Here is an 11,052-nt window from a genome sequence, read left to right as displayed (position 1 = left end):
TTACTGACAGAGCCATAAGAAAATATTGCTTTATTTATCTGATCATATTGTAATATATTTGTTAGGTTTTCAGTAGGTTCAATTAGGTTCACTAGACTATATGCGTCATTTAAAAATTTTTCAATGAACATTCGAACAGTCCGGCCCTCGTCTTGTAGCTGATTTTTTTATTTGGCCCTCCGTCCATTTGACTTTGACACCCCTGCTCTAGACCTTAAGTTGATCTCCTGTTAATACCTATGGTTATCTGAATTGACCCTGTCGCCCGCGGCCTTGGTGCTTGTATACTGATGCAAATTATATCCAGAGCCAGTCTTTGAAACTGCAACTCTCGATTGAGCTCAGTACCTCGCCCTAGTTGTGTGGCACAGACTCTTCGATATTCCAGTGGGGCAGGGAATCACCAGCGGGTTCTCTCATCCGTTCCAAACTTGAATCTCTCAATTTAGTAAAGCACCGACTTCAAGTCAACCTCACAGCCAGTAGAGGGGAGTCGCTACTAACTAAGTTAAAAAAGAACTCTGACCGATTGAAACTCTGCTCCTGATCTCGTGGGTCTCCTCGTCATCTCTCAAAGGTAATTAAATAACTATTATAAGTATTTAAGTATAGAGATAAGTGTTATCATTGTACCAGGCATTTTATAAGAGCATTAAGTCATTTGCATGTTTTTGATTAACGCTGTGTGTGACCGAGTAACAAATTGTGTATTTTGAAGTGTGTTTGATTGTAAAAGACAAAAAACAGTGTTTTCAAAAATAAACGGTAGCCTCATTTTGTCTCGAGTAAAAGGTCCTCTCAAAGACAGTTAACGGCACGGGAGATAACAACTCTGACACTCCCCGCTACCGGGACACTGGAAACGGGGATCAATGCTCTATGACAGAATGAGTTACCATTAAAAGACAAGGAGGAAGGTGTGTCCAGTAGTGATTAATTTAATTGTCTTATCGATCTATCTAAGTTTTATTTTCCAAGCGATACATAGCCGACGGGCAGAGTAGTGAGACTAAGTTGACTAAAGGTCTTCACACTTTAAACTAGATACATCACAGAGGGGAAACACTCAACCACAGGGAAATCATATAGAGACTGGTAGGACTAGTGCTTAATAACAACTCAAGGCCCAATTGGTGGTGAAGCAAAGAGTCTAGAGGATAAACGTGGGGTTCACACATCCCAGCTAGAGCTAGTCCGTTGAGAGTGACAAGGCAAAAGACCTCTCTACGCGGACAACGCTTCGATATAGAAAGAGAGGCAGGGCTACGCGAGCGGTCCTGGTTATATCGAGATAACCTGAAGTATCTATAGTGCCCTGTCCAATCCAGGGAACGGGACGCTAACCACCTCTAGCACCCCGCTGCCGGCCAAGGGGCGGGGCTAAAGGTTTCGTATCGCGACACTACCATGGGATATGTGTCAACAGCAACCTTGGCAAAATCCTCTGCATTATCATTAACAGCAGACTCATATGTTTCCTCAGTGAAAACAATGTACTGAGCAAATGTCAAATTGGCTTTTTACCAAATTATCACATGACAGACCATGTATTCACCCTGCACACCCTAATTGACAAACAAACAAACCAAAACAAAGGAAAAGTCTTCTCATGCGTTGTTGATTTCAAAAAAGCCTCAATTTGTGATGAGGTTCTGCTATACAAATTGATGGAAAGTGGTGTTGGGGGAAAAACATACAACATTATAAAATCCATGTACACAAACAACAAGTGTTGTTACACATTGACATGATGGGTTATTGTGTCTAGATCAGCGACACAAAAATGTAATCTATTTTAATGTAATCTATTTTAAATTCCACAACGTGGAAAAAAGTCAACGGGTGTGAATTTTTTCTGAAGGCACTGTAAGTGTGATAGCTCTTAGCTCGCAAGTAATACTTAGCTCTTCTTACCTTGTATGTAGTCTGGGCAGCCAAGACCACTAAGGGCTTCCCACGCTACCTTGAAAGAAGTTGCCACTCAAACCCTTTGATTTCTTTACAGAATGAAGAAAAACCAGGAACGTGTTAACGAGGCTCGAATCAAAGTACTCGAAGAAGAGGTTACAGCACTGCAAGGCCAACAGGAGAAACATGAGCGAGAGATCACAATGCACGTTGGATGAGGACCCCTCCAAGATGCTCTGTGAGTTGACATTTAGGCCGGGAGATACCAACCCTACCACTGTGCTTGTTTACACTGAGCTGCACTGGGGTCAGAATGCAATCAGGTTACATTAAGACACCGTGGAGCCGGCGTGAGATATGGGTGGGAAAATGCAGGGATGGGATATGCCACTGTACTCCAAACTGTACCTTGAGCCTCAATGCTCCATCGAGAAGATTTAAATACTGCTGGTTTTCCTGGAGAACGTCCATTTTTGTCCTCATGCTAGCTAACAGTAGCCGCCATAGAATGGCACATTGTGTTTAACAACAAAGGAGCTGATATGCTGACAATACCATTCCAAAAAATGGCTGCAGTGACTAGTGAAGACACTGGATGAAAGACATCTCACCACCTGCTGCGTGAAGATACCGGATGAAAGACATCTCACCACCTGCTGCGTGAAGATACCGGATGAAAGACATCTCACCACCTGCTGCGTGAAGATACCGGATGAAAGACATCTCACCACCTGCTGCGTGAAGATACCGGATGAAAGACATCTCACCATCTGCTGCGTGAAGACACTGGAGAAATGAAAGTAAGCCTGTCTCATTCTATAAAATTAGAGCTGACATTTGGAAAATGTTAGAGCCATACAACGAATCACATCTAGCCTGGTAAAGAGTACACCAACACATTGAATATGATGCCTATGTAATTCACGGAGATGTTTGTGGATTTGAAATACATTGTTTTAAATATATTATAAAAGCAATATATCTTACTACACAGTGCAATCCTTTTCATATGTGAATCATTTGTAGGTAAGGGAATCTCTCTGGGGTCTTAATGTACTGGCAATGTTGATGTGTGAACAAGTCAGATGACCATTATCATCGTCTCATTGTTTTCTGTTGTCTTCTTCTTCTCAGGTTCAACAACACTGACTGGCTACTGCTCCTTCCTAGACTACGAGGTGGAGTTTGAGTTCACTGATGTTCAGGGAAAAAGACTTGTATTATCTGGGTGTAGGGTTGTATAGAGTACGGGTGGCCCTCAACTCATGTTTCATGACAGGCAGCCATCTTCCCATTTTGGGCCGTAGGGATTCAGAGTATGTGTCAGGACGATGCTTTTACCTCTGCAAGGGGAATGGTTGGAGAGATGCTAGGAGGTTGAGAGAACTAGTCATTTTCTCACTGTTATATGCCGTCTTCAACACAAGGGGGCAGTGGTTAACTCTATGTTAGACTATCTGATATTTTGTCAGGACAGAATATTACTTCATACACATCAGTTTAGAGGTTATTCTAGGTTATTGCTTGCTGCTTTGCCTGGAAGGCAAGAAACACCAAGCACTCTGGTATCAGATTTACAACAGAAAACTGTTGTGATTATAGACTACAGTCAGCATTAATACTGTTGTGATTATAGACCACAGTCAGCATTAATACTGTAATGTTGTGATTATAGACCACAGTCAGCATTAATACTGTAATGCTGTGATTATAGAGCACAGTCAGCATTAATACTGTAATGTTGTGATTATAGACCACCGTCAGCATTAATACTGTAATGTTGTGATTATAGAGCACAGTCAGCATTAATACTGTAATGTTGTGATTATAGACCACCGTCAGCATTAATACTGTAATGTTGTGATTATAGACCACAGTCAGCATTAATACTGTAATGTTGTGATTATAGAGCACAGTCAGCATTAATACTGTAATGTTGTGATTATAGAGCACAGTCAGCATTAATACTGTAATGTTGTGATTATAGACCACCGTCAGCATTAATACTGTAATGTTGTGATTATAGACCACCGTCAGCATTAATACTGTAATGTTGTGATTATAGACCACCGTCAGCATTAATACTGTAATGTTGTGATTATAGACCACCGTCAGCATTAATACTGTAATGTTGTGATTATAGACCACAGTCAGCATTAATACTGTAATGTTGTGATTATAGACCACAGTCAGCATTAATACTGTAATGTTGTGATTATAGACCACAGTCAGCATTAATACTGTAATGTTGTGATTATAGACCACAGTCAGCATTAATACTGTAATGTTGTGATTATAGACCACAGTCAGCATTAATACTGTAATGTTGTGATTATAGACCACAGTCAGCATTAATACTGTAATGTTGTGATTATAGAGCACAGTCAGCATTAATACTGTAATGTTGTGATTATAGACCACCGTCAGCATTAATACTGTAATGTTGTGATTATAGACTATCAAAAGTCCTCCTGCGGGGGCAGGGGCTGGGATTAAAACTAATATGTACAGGACAAAAGACACATCACGACGAGAGACAACACAACACTACATAAAGAGAGACAACACTACATAAAGAGAGACAACACAACACTACATAAAGAGAGACAACACAACACTACATAAAGAGAGACAACACAACACTACATAAAGAGAGACAACACAACACTACATAAAGAGAGACAACACAACACTACATAAAGAGAGACAACACAACACTACATAAAGAGAGACACTACAACACTACATAAAGAGAGACAACACAACACTACATAAAGAGAGACAACACAACACTACATAAAGAGAGACCCTACAACATAAAGAGAGACCAAAGACAACAACATAGCAAGGTAGCAACACATGAAAACACAGCATGGTAGCAACACAGACTGACAACAACATGGTACTGTAGCAGCACAACATGGTAGCAGCACAACATGGTAGCAGCACAACATGGTAGCAGCACAATATGGTAGCAGAACAACATGGTAGCAGCACAACATGGCAGCAGCACAACATGGTAGCAGCACAACATGGTAGCAACACAACATGGTAGCAGCACAAAACATGGTACAATCATTATTGGGCACAGACAACAGCACAAAGGGAAAGAAGGTAGAGACAACAATACATCACGCAAAGCAGCCACTACTGTCAGTAAGAGTGTCCATGATTGAGTCTTTGAATGAAGAGATGGAGATAAAACTGTCCAGATTGAGTGTATTTTACAACTCGTTCCAGTTGCTAGCTGCAGCAAACTGAAAAGAGGAGCGACCCAGGGATGTGTGTGATGAGGAAAAGTTGGATAGGTAAAGAGGCATGGCTGAGTCAGTTAGGAATCCTGACTTAATGAAGTGGTGATTTAAAGAGCTCAGCCATGTGCTTCTTGTCAGTGACAACCACATCATCAACATTAAGGGACACGGGCAGCTGTGAGGAGGAGGGTTTATTCTCCAGGTCTTTAACTGTTTCCCAGAACTTCTTGGGGTTAGACCCACAGAGAGAGAACAGCTCCTTAAAGTAACTAACTTTGGCCCTCCGGATAGCCTGAGTGAACTTATTTCTCATTTGCCTGAACGAGAGCCAGTCGGCTGTGAGTGTCCTGAGTCTTTCGCCAAATGGTGTTCTTGAGGTGGAGTAACTCTGCCAGATCACAGTCACACCAGGGGCTGAACATGGTTTTAATCATTCTACATGTCTTTATGGGGGGTGTGTTTGTTAAAAAAATACCACTGAAAATATCAAAACAGAAGGCCAGAGCATCTGTTTTAATACTGTAATGTTGTTATTATAGACCAATGTTGTGATTATAGACCAATGTTGTTATAATAGATCAATGTTGTGATTATAGACCAATGTTGTGATTATAGACCAATGTTGTGATTATAGACCAATGTTGTGATTATAGACACATGATGTGATTATAGACCAATGATGTGATTATTGACACATGATGTGATTATAGACACATGATGTGATTATAGACACATGATGTGATTATAGACACATGTTGTGATTATAGACACATGTTGTGATTATAGACCAATGTTGTTATAATAGATCAATGTTGTGATTATAGACCAATGTTGTGATTATAGACACATGATGTGATTATAGACACATGATGTGATTATAGACACATGATGTGATTATAGACACATGATGTGATTATAGACACATGATGAGATAATAGACCAATGTTGTGATTATAGACCAATGTTGTGATTATAGACCAATGTTGTGATTATAGACACATGATGTGATTATAGACACATGATGTGATTATAGACACATGATGTGATTATAGACACATGATGTGATTATAGACACATGATGTGATTATAGACACATGATGTGATTATAGACCAATGTTGTGATTATAGACACATGATGTGATTATAGACACATGATGTGATTATAGACACATGATGTGATTATAGACACATGATGTGATTATAGACACATGATGTGATTATAGACACATGATGTGATTATAGACCAATGTTGTGATTATAGACACATGATGTGATTATAGACACATGTTGTGATTATAGACACATGATGTGATTATAGACACATGATGTGATTATAGACCAATGTTGTGATTATAGACACATGATGTGATTATAGACACATGATGTGATTATAGACACATGATGTGATTATAGACACATGATGTGATTATAGACACATGATGTGATTATAGACACATGATGTGATTATAGACCAATGTTGTGATTATAGACACATGATGTGATTATAGACACATGTTGTGATTATAGACACATGATGTGATTATAGACACATGATGTGATTATAGACACATGATGTGATTATAGACACATGATGTGATTATAGACACATGTTGTGATTATAGACACATGATGTGATTATAGACCAATGTTGTGATTATAGACACATGATGTGATTATAGACACATGATGTGATTATAGACACATGATGTGATTATAGACACATGTTGTGATTATAGACACATGATGTGATTATAGACCAATGTTGTGATTATAGACACATGATGTGATTATAGACACATGATGTGATTATAGACACATGATGTGATTATAGACACATGATGTGATTATAGACACATGATGTGATTATAGACACATGTTGTGATTATAGATCAATGTTGTGATTATAGATCAATGTTGTGATTATAGACCAATGTTGTGATTATAGACCAATGTTGTGATTATAGACACATGATGTGATTATAGACACATGATGTGATTATAGACCATAGCCTGCCTTTGTTGAGTGATTATCATTTCTGTCTATCATATGTTTATTTGTTGATATGATTTGGTTAATTGATACTGTGATCTGAACATTGTCATGGACAGGACAGAGATCCAGGATTTCTGGAAATGTGTGTCTGAGTAAAGACTATGTTGAATAATGTGTGTCTCGGTAAAGACTATATTGAATAATGTGGTTCTGGGTAAAGACTGTGTTGAATAATGTGTGTCTGGGTAAAGACTATATTGAATAATGAATTCCAAAGCCTCCCCGTTTTGTTGAGGTGTACTGGCTTTCTCTCCGTCCATATCTTTGTTGTCATATTTGGGAAATGTGTTGTTGAGTTGGGAAACAGGGTACAACCTATATGATATAGACCTCCTTATTGGTCCACATCATAATGATATAGACCTCCTTATAGGTCCACGTCAAACAAGAAGCTCCCGCGCTGAGGTCTGTTCAACGCTGGTCCGACCAATCTGATTCCACACTCCAAGACTGCTTCCATCACGTGGACTGGGATATGTTTCGTATTGCGTCAGACAACAACATTGACGAATACACTGATTCGGTGAGCGAGTTCATTAGAACGTGCGTTGAAGATGTCGTTCCCATAGCAACGATTAAAACATTCCCAAACCAGAAACCTTGGATTGATGGCAGCATTCGCGTGAAACTGAAAGCCCAAACCACTGCTTTTAATCAGCACTCACTTCCGTCATCATGAAGTGCTTTGAGAGACTAGTCAAGGACCATATCACCTCCACCCTACCTGACACCCTAGACCCACTCCAATTTGCTTACCGCCCAAATAGGTCCACAGACGATGCAATCTCAACCACACTGCACACTGCCCTAACCCATCTGGACAAGAGGAATACCTATGTGAGAATGCTGTTCATCGACTACAGCTCAGCATTTAACACCATAGTACCCTCCAAACTTGTCATCAAGCTCGAGACCCTGGGTCTCGACCCCGCCCTGTGCAACTGGGTACTGGACTTCCTGACGGGCCGCCCCCAGGTGGTGAGGGTAGGCAACAACATCTCCACCCCGCTGATCCTCAACACTGGGGCCCCACAAGGGTGCGTGCCCAGCCCTCTCCTGTACTCCCTGTTCACCCACGACTGCGTGGCCACGCACGCCTCCAACTCAATCATCAAGTTTGCGGACGACACAACAGTGGTAGGCTTGATTACCAACAACGACGAGACGGCCTACAGTTAGGAGGTGAGGGCCCTCGGAGTGTGGTGTCAGGAAAATAACCTCACACTCAACGTCAACAAAACTAAGGAGATGATTGTGGACTTCAGGAAACAGCAGAGGGAACACCCCCCTATCCACTTCGATGGAACAGTAGTGGAGAGGGTAGTAAGTTTTAAGGTCCTCGGCGTACACATCACGGACAAACTGAATAGGTCCACCCACACAGACAGCATCGTGAAGAACGCGCAGCAGCGCCTCTTCAACCTCAGGAGGCTGAAGAAATGTGGCTTGTCACCAAAAGCACTCACAAACTTCTACAGATGCACAATCGAGAGCATCCTGTCGGGCTGTATCACCGCCTGGTACGGCAACTGCTCCGCCCACAACCGTAAGGCTCTCCAGAGGGTAGTGAGGTCTGCACAACGCATCACCGGAGGCAAACTACCTGCCCTCCAGGACACCTACACCACCCGATGTCACAGGAAGGCCATAAAGATCATCAAGGACAACAACCACTGCCTGTTCACCCCGCTATCATCCAGAAGGCGAGGTCAGTACAGGTGCATCAAAGCTGGGACCGAGAGACTGAAAAACAGCTTCTATCTCAAGGCCATCAGACTGTTAAACAGCCACCACTAACATTGAGTGGCTGCTGCCAACACACTGACTCAACTCCAGCCACTTTAATAATGGGAATTGATGGGAAATTATGTAAAATATATCACTAGCCACTTTAAACAATGCTACCTAATATAATGTTTACATACCCTACATTATTCATCTCATATGTATATGTATATACTGTACTCTATATCATCTACTGCATCTTCATGTAATACATGTATCACTAGCCACTTTAACTATGCCACTTTATTTACATACTCATCTCATATGTATATACTGCACTCAATACCATCTACTGTATCTTGCCTATGCCGCTCTGTACCATCACTCATTCATATATCTTTATGTACATATTCTTTATCCCCTTACACTTGTGTCCATAAGGTAGTAGTTTTGGAATTGTTAGCTAGATTACTTGTTGGTTATTACTGCATTGTCGGAATTAGAAGCACAAGCATTTCGCTACACTCGCATTAACATCTGCTAACCATGTGTTTGTGACAAATAACATTTGATTTGATTTGATTTGATTTGATGATATTGACATCCTTATTGATCCACGTCATAATGATACAGACCTCCTTATTGGTCCACGTCATAATGATACAGACCTCCTTATTGGTCCACGTCATAATGATACAGACCTCCTTATTGGTCCACGTCATAATGATATAGACCTCCTTATTGGTCCACGTCATAATGATACAGAGCTCCTAATAGGTCCACGTCATCTGTAAATGTTAAACATGAAACAACCCCGAAATGAGGCTGTTGTAGTAGTTGTTCAGTTCATTTGTTGACGTTTATTTAGTTTAATTAGTTCTCTACTAAACACTATTATATGAGAAGAACACTGCTTTCAACATCGGAGCAGGATCAGAGGGCGGCTGTGTATAACATTGGTTCTGGTTAGTCGGCTCACTGCCCAGGTTAGAGTTAAATCTACAGGCTGTTGTTTGATGAGAACCGATCTCATGAGAACCGAAGTCTGTGTTGCTGGGAGACTGTTCTCTGACGCATCCCAAATGGCAGCCTTTTCCCTATGTAGTGTACTACTTTTGACCAGGGCCCATAGGGGTTTGGTCAAAAGAAGGGCACTATATAGGGAATAGTGTGCAGGGGCCCTGGTAAAAAGTAGTGCACTATGTAGGGAATAAGATGCAATATGGGATAATGGGCCCTTCAGAATTAGTGCACTATGTAGGGAATAGGGAACAATTTGGGAAGTAACCTTTGTGTTTGGCTTGACCAGAGACTTGGCATCATCTCTCTAGTTATATTTGCCCAGTAGTGGAAAAGTAGCCATAGATTTAAGCCATTTTATTGCTGAATCCTGAGTGAGTATTAAGTTTATAGACATATGTTTACTTTAGTGAATTTATCAACTTCAATCTGGAGATTTCAACAGATCTGCTCCTTCCAAATAGAAACGGCATCAAAAGTTTTCTCTTCTTCAGAAAACATTTGGTCTGTCCTGTTGCTGAGCGATTTGAGCTTTTTGAAGTCAGTTCGGACCATCTGACTCCTTATACTTCTCTGTTAAGAGGGCCTACTGACCCTCTACTTCTCTGTTAAGAGGACCTACTGACCCTCTACTTCTCTGTTAAGAGGGCCTACTGACCCTCTACTTCTCTGTTAAGAGGGCCTACTGACCCTCTACTTCTCTGTTAAGAGAACCTACCGACCCTCTACTTCTCTGTAAGAGGACCTACTGACCCTCTATACTTCTCTGTTAAGAGGACCTACTGACCCTCTACTTCTCTGTTAAGAGGGCCTACTGACCCTCTACTTCTCTGTTAAGAGGACCTACTGACCCTCTATACTTCTCTGTTAAGAGGACCTACTGACCCGCTATACTTCTCTGTTAAGAGGGCCTACTGACCCTCTACTTCTCTGTTAAGAGGGCCTAGTGACCCTCTACTTCTCTGTTAAGAGGACCTACTGACCCTCTACTTCTCTGTTAAGAGGACCTACTGACCCTGTACTTCTCTGTTAAGAGGACCTACTGACCCTCTACTTCTCTGTTAAGAGGACCTACTGACCCTCTACTTCTCT

Source organism: Oncorhynchus mykiss, chromosome 17, assembly GCF_057628025.1.
Source record: "Oncorhynchus mykiss isolate SJ-2025 chromosome 17, ASM5762802v1, whole genome shotgun sequence".
Classification (NCBI taxonomy): Eukaryota; Metazoa; Chordata; class Actinopteri; order Salmoniformes; family Salmonidae; genus Oncorhynchus; species Oncorhynchus mykiss.
The sequence above is the reverse complement of the archived record's forward strand: the minus strand, read 5'-3'. Positions refer to the sequence as shown.